The 9,970-nt window shown below is 38.4% G+C and overlaps 1 pseudogene across 1 annotated transcript; it reads right to left on the minus strand.

Annotated features, from left to right (window-relative positions):
• Positions 1-7,562: 7,562 nt before the first annotated feature.
• On the minus strand, positions 7,563-8,024 carry LOC308509871 (ribosomal protein eL22-like 1; annotated as a pseudogene). Its single transcript has one exon. The product of its transcript is annotated as a ribosomal protein eL22-like 1 (transcript).
• Between the last annotated feature and the right edge of the window lie 1,946 nt (positions 8,025-9,970).

The raw sequence follows: 9,970 nt of genomic DNA on the forward strand, positions 1-9,970 counted from the left end.
AGCAACTAGATCACTCATACATTGCTGGTGGTAATGTAAAATGATATAACCACTTTGAAAAATACTTTGACAGTTTCTTATAAAATTAAGTATACACTTACCATATGATCCAGAAACTGAACTGCTTTTTATTTATCTTTTAAAAAAATATATACGTTCATTCAAAAACTGGACATGAATATTCATAGCTTCTATATTTGTAATAAAAAAATTGAAAACAACCTAAATGTCATTCAACAGATAACTGAATTTTTATAAATGTGATACATCTATACACTGAAATACAACTCAGCAATAAAAAGAGCTAATTATTGGTACATGCAACATTTTGGATAGATCTCAAGGGCACTGTGCTGAGTTAAAAAGGAAATCCCAAGGGTTTTTTTTCCCTTTTATACATCATTCTCAAAATGACAAAATTATGTTGATGATTAATAGATTACTAATTGTCAGAGGTTAAGGTTTGAGAGAGGGTATATCTATTAAGGGGTAAAACAAAGAGTTTCTTTGTGGAGATGGAACAGCTTTGTATACTGATTGTGTTTATAGTTACACGAATCTACACATGTGATAAAATGTCATGTAAAGGTTTGGGTAAAAACTGGTGAAATCTGAATACGATCTATGCCTGCACTAAGAGTACCATGCCAATGTCAGTGTCCTGGGCTAATGATGTGCTCTGGACATGGAAAGTCTTATAATTGATGGAAGCTGGGTGAACGCTACACGGAAACGCTCTGTACTTCTTGTGCAACGTTTTGTGTTTCATGACCTTTCAAGATAAAAAGTCATATAAAAAATTCAATTAAAAACATAACTAACTGCTTAAAATAAAAATCATATCAATAATTAATTACTAATAATTAATGGCAACAATATTGTGGGGTTTATAACACACAGAAGTGAAATATTTGACAATAGTATGTAGCACAAATGATGGTAGGAAAGAAATGGAAATCTACAGGGCTAAAGCTTATACACTCTAAGTGATAAATATTATTTGAAGATATACCGTGAAAAGTTAAAGATGTATGCCATGATCTTTAGAGCGGCCATGAGAATAAATTAAATCGTATAATAAATAAAATATTACAGAAAAAATGGAAATAAAAATACTTAATCATAAGAAAACACTTAATTGAAAAGAAAGCAGAAAGAAGAACACATGGAATAGAAAATAACCAGCAACATTATAAATTCAACAACCATATAAATATTTACAGTAAGTGTAAATACAGTTGACCCTTGAACGATGTGCGGGTTAGGGGCACTGACTACCCATGCAGTCAGAAATCTGAGTATAACTTTTGACTCCCCCAAAACTTAGCTACAATCGTCTACTGTTGACCAGAGCCTTACCAATAATGTAAACAGTCAATTATGACATATTGTGTATGTTATATGTATTATATGCTGTATTCTTACAATAAACTAAGCTAGAGAAAAGAAAATCATAAGGAAGAAAATACATTTACAGTATTGTAGGTACTTATTGAAAAAAATTTGCTGTTAAGTGGAATTGCACAATTCAAACCCATGTCATTCAAGGGTCACTGTAAACCAAACAATCCAATTAAATAGCTGAGGTTGTTAAATTTCTAAATCTGAGCATAACATTCTTGGCTATAATTTCTGAGCATTGTCAATTACAGAAGAAATATTTTTTCTAAAATATTTAGGCTTCTTTTTACTAACATAGCTGTGATTTTTCTCAGCATTATTGTTGTATATTGGGTTTTTTCAAAGTAAAATAAAGGAAAACAGGTCTTTTCCTATTATGCCAATATAATGAAGAATTTGACACAAAAGAGCCTTTTTAAAAGGGCTTAATTCAATCACAAAGGAGAATAGAATAGATTGCTAAAGAGATATGAGAATCTGATTGCACATGTTTATTTTTATCATGTTTCATTTTAAAAGAAGTTACAGAGAAGAAGAAAAAATAAAATTAAATATCCTGAGGTTTTCTTTGGAGAGGGAAAAAAATCCCATTTTTGTTTTCCCTTCCACCTACCTGTTCTAGAAGACAAGCCCTTCCTCTAAAAACTCTAACTGGACAAATTAAAGAAAAACTGTGTTTTCAAAGCCTCTGCTGGTTCTTTGTGTGGTTAGTAGTTTTCTCATCCAGGATAGATAGCAAATTTATTTAGATCATTATAATGGTGTTTCGTTGATATTTTAATTTTTTTTTAAAAAGCATAACTCAGGCTAGTCAGAAAAAAGAAGGCTGAGCAAATAAGAACTAATATGATATGCACAATAAAGTTAACTATTTTGAGTTTTCCAGCTGCAGCCCAAGGAAGGGGTAGATGGGATGGTTAGACCAGGGCAAGGCAGTTAAGGGAAAAGGTTGAGGATTGAGAGTTTAAAAGTGGAACTCAAGAAATCATAGCAAACCGATAACTATTGAAAGACAAACTGAAGGTCCATAAAAAGAAGAAAGAATGGAAGATGACACTGGTGTATTTTTGTTTAAATCTGACCAACTAGGGCAGGTGTGTCCAAACTTTTTTCAACGTTCTTTACTAAGGGCCATATGCAGTAAAATACACAAACAGCTGGGCCACTCACTCGAGGTGAAGTACATATTGCCTCACCTGGTTTATTTAAGTAAGCTAAATATATTTTTGGAATTTGCTGCGGGCCAATTAAAAATGGATTGCGGGTCACAGTTGGCCCGTGGGCCGCAGTTTGGACGCCCCTGAACTAGGGGGTACTGGGGCTGAGGGTGATGGCCTACAGCACGCTCAGGAAGGTGATGATGGTGAGGCCCCTCATGTTCCTGCTTGTATAGAAAAATACCTTACATTTGAAGTTATTCTGAAATTCAGTAACTCAAATAGGTCTGAAGACACCAAAAACACTATAATGAGCAGCATCACTATGAACATGAGCATCATAGATCACTACAATGAGCATCACTTACGTGAATGAGGGTCAAGAGACAGGTGATCAGGTCGCTTCTTGTCCCATCTTCCATCCCTTGCCCCATAGGTCCTTAAATGTTTTTGTTAGATACCCCGCTGGGACTTCATGCCAGATTGAGGCAATGAAACAAAGGTCAGACTAGGCCTGTGACCCAGGAGTGTGAAGATGCAGGAGATGAAGGGGAAGGTGTCGTTGGGGATTGCTATGCCAGCCTGGGATACAAGTCCAATGTCTAGACTTCCTCAGGGAGGGTTTCTGTCAATTTCTTTTTCCCCCCTGTAAATAAGCCATACTTATCTGTGTGTGTTTTTTCCGTATGCCTTATAATTTCTCTTGTTGTTGTTGCTGCTATTGAAAATTGGACACATTAAATGCTGCAATGTAGTAATTCTGAAAATCAGATTCTCTCCCCTCCCCAGACATTGGTACTGTTGGTTGCTGAGGATTACAGCTATCCATTTCTTCAGCGTTTTTTCCAAACTATTTTTGCAAAGACTGTATTCCTTTTGTGTGTGGTCACTGAGTTCTCTGTTCCATTATCTCTGTGTTCATTCAGTGACCTGACAGAGATTTTCAGGAGGCAAAAAGAAAAATGAAAAACATTCCTTGTCTTTACAGGTTGGCTCTGAGCTAGGGCACTCCTTCAATACTAAGACAGATTGCTTAAACTCTGCCTTAGCTTTCACTTCCTGTTTGTGTAGTGCCTAAGGGTCAGCCCTTAGGAAGCTTAGGATCCTTTCAGGTTATTTCTGAAACATGGGTATGTTTCCGGGAAAATAACATTGAAACCTCAGCTCTTGTCTTCTTGAAGGAAAGACTGCAATCAAGAGAGAGAAGTTTGTGCAGCATGAACAGCAAAAGTTTACTAGCAAAAGAAAGAACACTCCAAGATGGGGAGTGGGTGGACCCAAGAGAAGGAAGCAGCCTCACCTATCAATGAATGAAGGCTTTTCTTTTTATGGGTAGAATTGCCTACCCCTCTCTCCTCATTATCTCACTTTCTCCCCCTGCGGTGCCTAGTCCTATGGAATTTAGCAATGCAGTTCTTTAAGGACATGTGTAAACATATCCCCTTGGTTTTGGGGTATGTGTTTACACTTCCCTTTGGATGTTTACAACAACAACCTAGAATCCCTTGGGCTAGTAAGGTATTGGTGACAAACAGGATGGGTTCCCCCTTCTCTGACTTTTAACAACATATTTCTTTGATTTAGAGGTATGTGTAAGCCTGGCGTCCTGTTGGGCAGCTGCCAGGGGTCTTGACCCAGATAGGAGCTGCAGCAAGGGGCTTTCTAACTGGGGATAAATTTCTCCTTCTTCTGCTCATTTCTATCTATCTACCTACCCTATCAGATATACATGTTGCACTCCAGATTACTTGGTGTACAAGATTGCCCTTCAAAGCCCTTATTTGCTCAAAAATCTTCCTTCTCAGCATCCTCCCTCCCAGGCTTTTAGGTCTGTCTGCTGCTTGGCCTATCCTCCATACCTTGCCCCGGTGACTATGGACAGCATATGTCTTTAAATGTTTTTATTAGATACTCCCTGGGAACTCATGCCAGATTGAAGCAAGTGAAAAAAAGGTCAGACTCTGGTCAAAAAGCACAAGCCCAATTTTTTAAAAACAAGGTCCTGGCACCAGCAAGCAACACCAAGAATGTGGGCCACTGTTTTCATGACCACTGGCATGCTGAGGAATAGAGGATACTAGGTAAGTAATAAAAAATGCTACTATGATTTCTTACTGAAATTTAGCCACCTCTTTTCATTAAGCACTCCTCTGTTTGCTGCGTTTGATTAGAATCTAGAGTTCAGGTAATTTTATTCTGTTGATTTTTATTCAGTCAGTGGAGGGAAAATTCTTGGAGCTAGCTTCTCCACGATCTCTGTCGTATCACTTCTGCGTTCTATTTTATTTGTCCAGTTATTGTACTTTAATCTCTATTATTTACATTTGCTTCTATTTTATAATTTCTATCTCTTTATTGATAATCTTTATTTGATGTGACATTGTCATTATACCTTCCTTTACTTCTTTAATCATGGTTTCCTTTAATTTTTGAACAAGTTTATAACAGCTGCTTTGACATCTTTGTTACATTTGAGATCTGGTTGGCTCTCGTAGGCAGTTCCTGTTGTTAGGATTTTTCCCTCCAGGTGTATGGGTTTCCCATTTTTCTGCATGTCTTTTGCATGTAATTTTTTGCTGAAAACTGACAGTTTAGATAATACAAAGTAGCAACTCTGGGTACTGGGCCCTCTCCCTGTTCCGGGGCTGGTTATTATTAGTTGTTTGTTTATTTGTTTAGTGACTTGCTGGATTATTTTAGCGAATTCTACCCCCTCACCCCACCCTGCAGTATTATGACTCTGTTTTTCTCCTCAGGGGGTGCAGACTTGGGCTTGCTTAAGGTCATCTTGGGATGACAGTGGTTTGACAGGGCTGTTTTGACTGCTTTTCCTTGATCATACCCAGATGTTAAACCCTACTAATTATTGCTGACTGATTGCTTTATTGTTTTCAACAATGTCCTGCAGCATAAATTGCTCCAAAGACTAATCAAATTTGGGGCTCCTTTGAAGGGATAGTATCCGAGGTCAGTGATTGAAATTTATTCTGACCCCAGGAGAATCCCCACTGTTCCCCTCCTTTCCTCAGCCAACCGCCTGGCCTATAGGTTTGTCTATATCTCAAATGAATCAGTTGTTCCTCTTCCAATTGCCTTTTGCCACAATCTCCACTGTTCTTGAGAGTGCTGAGAATTCTCCATCCTCTGTTGAAAATGAAGTCACTTACTTTGGGAAGAGATTAGAGCTATTTGTTTTATGGCCTGCTTCCCCCTTCAGACAAAATCACTGAGGCAGGGCTCTGGACGTGGGTTGGGGACAATGGTGCCTTTTTCTCTGAGTGGCATTCCTACTTTAGGAACTAACTGCTCAGTTTGGGGAGGAGGGCCCCAGGTATTCTTACCTTGCCTCTCCTGCCATGGAATGAGACAAAGTAAATAGTCACTCTGCCATGATACAGCCTTTTCTTTTCTTTTCTTTTTTTTTTTCATGTGGAACATCATAGCACACAGACAGTAGACTCTGAAACCACGCTGAAGCCTGGAGTTGACTCTTGACTCTGGCACTCACTAACTTGAGTTGGGTAAGTGTATTAGTTTTCCATGCCTGCTTAACAAATTTCAACGAACTTAGAGGCTTAAAACAATACACATTTGTTATTTCAATTTCCGTGCCTCATAACTGAGTACAGTTTAGCTGGATCCTCTGCTCAGGATCTCACAAGGCTGCAATCAAGACATGGGCTGGATTGCACTCTCATCTGATGCTCAGTGTCTGCTCCCAGACTCATATAGCTGTCAGCAGCATTAAGGGCTGAGAGCTCCACTGTTTGCACAGAAACTAGAGGCTGCCTATAGCCCCTTGTCACATGGGTTTCCCAGAATGTCTTCTTACTTTGTTAAGCCAGCAAGCAGAGTCTCTCTAGCAAGTCTGCTAGAAAGATACTATTTTATATAATGTAATGGGGTCATGAGAGTGATAACCCATCACATTTGCCATATTCTATGGGTTAGAAACAAATCACAGTTTTACTCACACTCAATGGGCCGGGATTACACAAAGATGTGAAACACCAGGAGGCAGGGATCACAAGGATTACTTTAGAGTCTGCTGCCACAGAAGTTACTTAACATCTCTGAACCTCAGCTTATTCATCTAAAAAAAAAAAAAATAGGATAGTAATAGTACCTACTTTTAATGTTGTTGTGAGGATTAATGCACACAAAGCTCAGAATAATGCCTGGCTTGTACAAACTGTTCAGTAATAGATAGGCACTATTGTTATTGTTATTATTGCTAGATGTCCCCACACTCCAGGAAACATTAACTCTGATTTTTCAGAATTTGTTATTGATTTGCTCATGTTTCTCAGTAGGTCTTAACTAGATCTTAACTAGATGGTCTGGGGGTACTCCTTGACTGCTCTCAGTCCCTTTCCTACCTCAGTCCACTGAATGTATCGTTGAAGAAATCAGGTGTTTGTTGAATTACTCATATCTGTTCATGAATAGATGGGTCTTAGTGTGTTCAGGCCACTATAATAAAACACCACGGACTGGGTGATGTATGAATACTAGAAATTTATTTCTCCCAGTTCTGAAGGCTGAAAGGCTGGGTGCCAGCATGGTGGGGTGAGTCCTTCTGGTTTATAGCTGGTGCCTTCTCTCGTTTCCTCACTTGGCAAAAGGGGTGAGGGATCTCTTTGGAGCCTGTTTTAAAAGGGCATTAATCTCATTCATGAGGGTCCCACCCTCATGATCTAGGTACCTCCCAATGGTCCCACCTCCTAATACTACTTTGGGGAATAAAATTTCAACATGTGTGACTTTGAGGAAAAAACAAACACTCAGGCCTTGGCAATAAGGAAATGAGAGGGAGAGGAAGAGGAAACTTCTCTCCCTTTTTATTAGCGAGGACACAGAAGTGGTGTGCTTCTGCATTAAAGAGGACATCAAGTCAGCGGTATTACGTCATCTTTTTTCTAAGATTCTCAGCTGTCTGATCCAAGGCCAGGTCATTAGGAAAACAGTTTTAAAATTTAATTTTTTACAGAGTACATTTTTTATTCACTGATAAACTAAAAGTCCATTTCTGGATGTTTTTTTCTCTGTATGCTTCATTTGTTTGAGTAGTAAGCAAAGCCCTACAATGGGTGGCTTCTCCTGGTCCTCAGACTCGGATCCATCTTCATCTTGACTAGTCTGGAAGTAACGAAGTTCATAAGTCTCCCTGTCAGGTGCAACCACATGAAGTCAATCATGAAGACTGTTCTTTTTAAGGTATTTCTTGGCTAGATATTTCAAATATCTTTGAGAACAGTGTCTCAGAAGCAACTGTCATTTTATTCTTGCAGCGTTCAATGTGAACAGCAGTCCTAAGATTTCTAGTTTTTTCATTGACTTTAACCTTCTCCTGTAGAAACTATTCAAAATTTCAAGAATCAAAAATACATCTTCTACTGGATGAGTAAGGTCCAAACCAAACATCCAGACTGACCTCTTAGGCTTCTTGACTTTCTGTGGCACCATCTTGAAGGCAGGCTGTGCTATTAGAGAGCTAAGATTTAATATTTTGTTAATAGACTTGAAGTAGTCATCAAGGGAAAAATCTGAGCCTTGTTGATCTTCCTTACTCAAATAAATGCAGTTCAATACTGTTTTTGTTTGAATTAAATATGAAGGTAGAGGTAGGAAACCATAAATTTTTCAGTAATTCTGAGTCATAAAGACCCTGATCTGATTTGAATATAGCTGAGGAAGTAGAATTGAAAATGTCCTGAGTTAGCACACAGCCTATGCTTTTGCTTTTATACTATTAGAGTAGCCCTATTGATTTTGTTTCTTAGATTAAACACAACAAATTGAAGGCAAAGGTAGGAGATTTCCTCTGACAATAGTCAGATGTGACAGCTGAGAGCTTGAAAGTGGTAGCAAAGCTATTAACAAAGGCAGAATTCAATAAGCACAGCAGTTTGGGATCATTTGTGACAGGGGTTAAATTGCACTACCCACCTCTATAGTTTCATAGAATAGCACAACATCAAAGAAAGGTTACATTTTATTGGGAATATTCAATTTCATCACAGAAAAATGTGCTATACATTATTATTTTAATGGTAGAAATTGTTTTGTCTTGGGATACCCCTGGTCATTCACAGAATGTGAAAGCATTCACAAGACTCAAAAGGAATAGAAGTTAGAAAGTTTAGTTAACAAGAAGACTCAAAAGGAATAGAAGTTAGAAAGTTTAGTTAACAAGAAAAGTACTGGCAGAGAGGCTGCCGGGGGCAGAGTCTCAAGTAGACAACTGCCCTGATCTTTACATTAGTTTTTTCTTATATAGGAAAGGAGGAGTCTGTCAGGCAGGTCTGAGGGCTGACATCGCTTCCTAGGGTCTGATCTGTTTTAAGATAGTGTTATCCCCAGACTGTGGGCTTGGTCTCAGCCACCATGGTATGGGGCTTTATGTGTTACCAGTAAAAACTGCAAGCGAATTGCAAAACAGATTACAGTGTCTGGGTGCCCTAGGATTTAAAAATTGCCCTTTCCAGGTTAGGATTCTGCTAATTAAATGGATTAATGAGGTATGGGTAGCCTTGAGAAAGGGAGCAAAACAGAGTTCTTAAGTTAATCAGTGAGGAGAGAAATAAAGAGAAAACAGCGGAATATCAGGATGGATCTAACTGCAAACTAACTAAGTCTGATTACAGGTGGCTAGATAGCGAGTTACATGATGAATCAAATTGCAAACTAGCTAAGTCTAATTATGTTATTGATTCCTGAATTTCACCATTACAAAAATAACATTTAAAAAATCATTCATAGGTCTGTGCTTCAGATTTTATGAAAAATAAACTTACATAGTATTTTATATATTAAAAATCCAGGTTACTGTTCATTATAGTAATAGAACCCAGATTGTAAGGGAGAAGGACCAAAGGATTTCTACAGAACAGAGAATAAGAAGACACACCTTAGGTTTCATCTCTAATGTGTGATGGAGGCCATCTGGAAAAAAGCCCTTCTTTTCAAATCCATGTCTTTTGCTCTGCTTCTTAAGATCCTGTCCCTCCCCACAACTGATATCAAACTCATCACCAGACCAGCAGTCCTGTTTGTGGCTGGCTTTTGCTCTCAGCAGCTCAGGGAAAACTCTTCTGAGGGTAAAGTGTTGCCTCTTCCGGAAGACAGTAACTCTCAGTGGGTCCTGAGCAACCATGCTCCATCCATCTGAAGACCCGACTTCTTTCGGCTTTCCTTCACTACTCACCCCTTTAAGTTACTCTCCAACTTAGTAAGGCCTTATGATCAGAACTTGTTATTTCTTTTCTTTTTTTTTCTTATTAGTTTCAGGTGTACAAAACAATGTAGTAGTTTGACATTAATACCCTTCACAAAGTGATAACCCTCTTCCCCCAATCACAACCCCTCTGACATCATATATATGTTACAGTTCCACTGACACTATTCCTTAA

The sequence above is a fragment of the Rhinolophus hipposideros genome (assembly GCF_964194185.1).
Source record: "Rhinolophus hipposideros genome assembly, chromosome: 17".
Classification (NCBI taxonomy): domain Eukaryota; kingdom Metazoa; phylum Chordata; class Mammalia; order Chiroptera; family Rhinolophidae; genus Rhinolophus; species Rhinolophus hipposideros.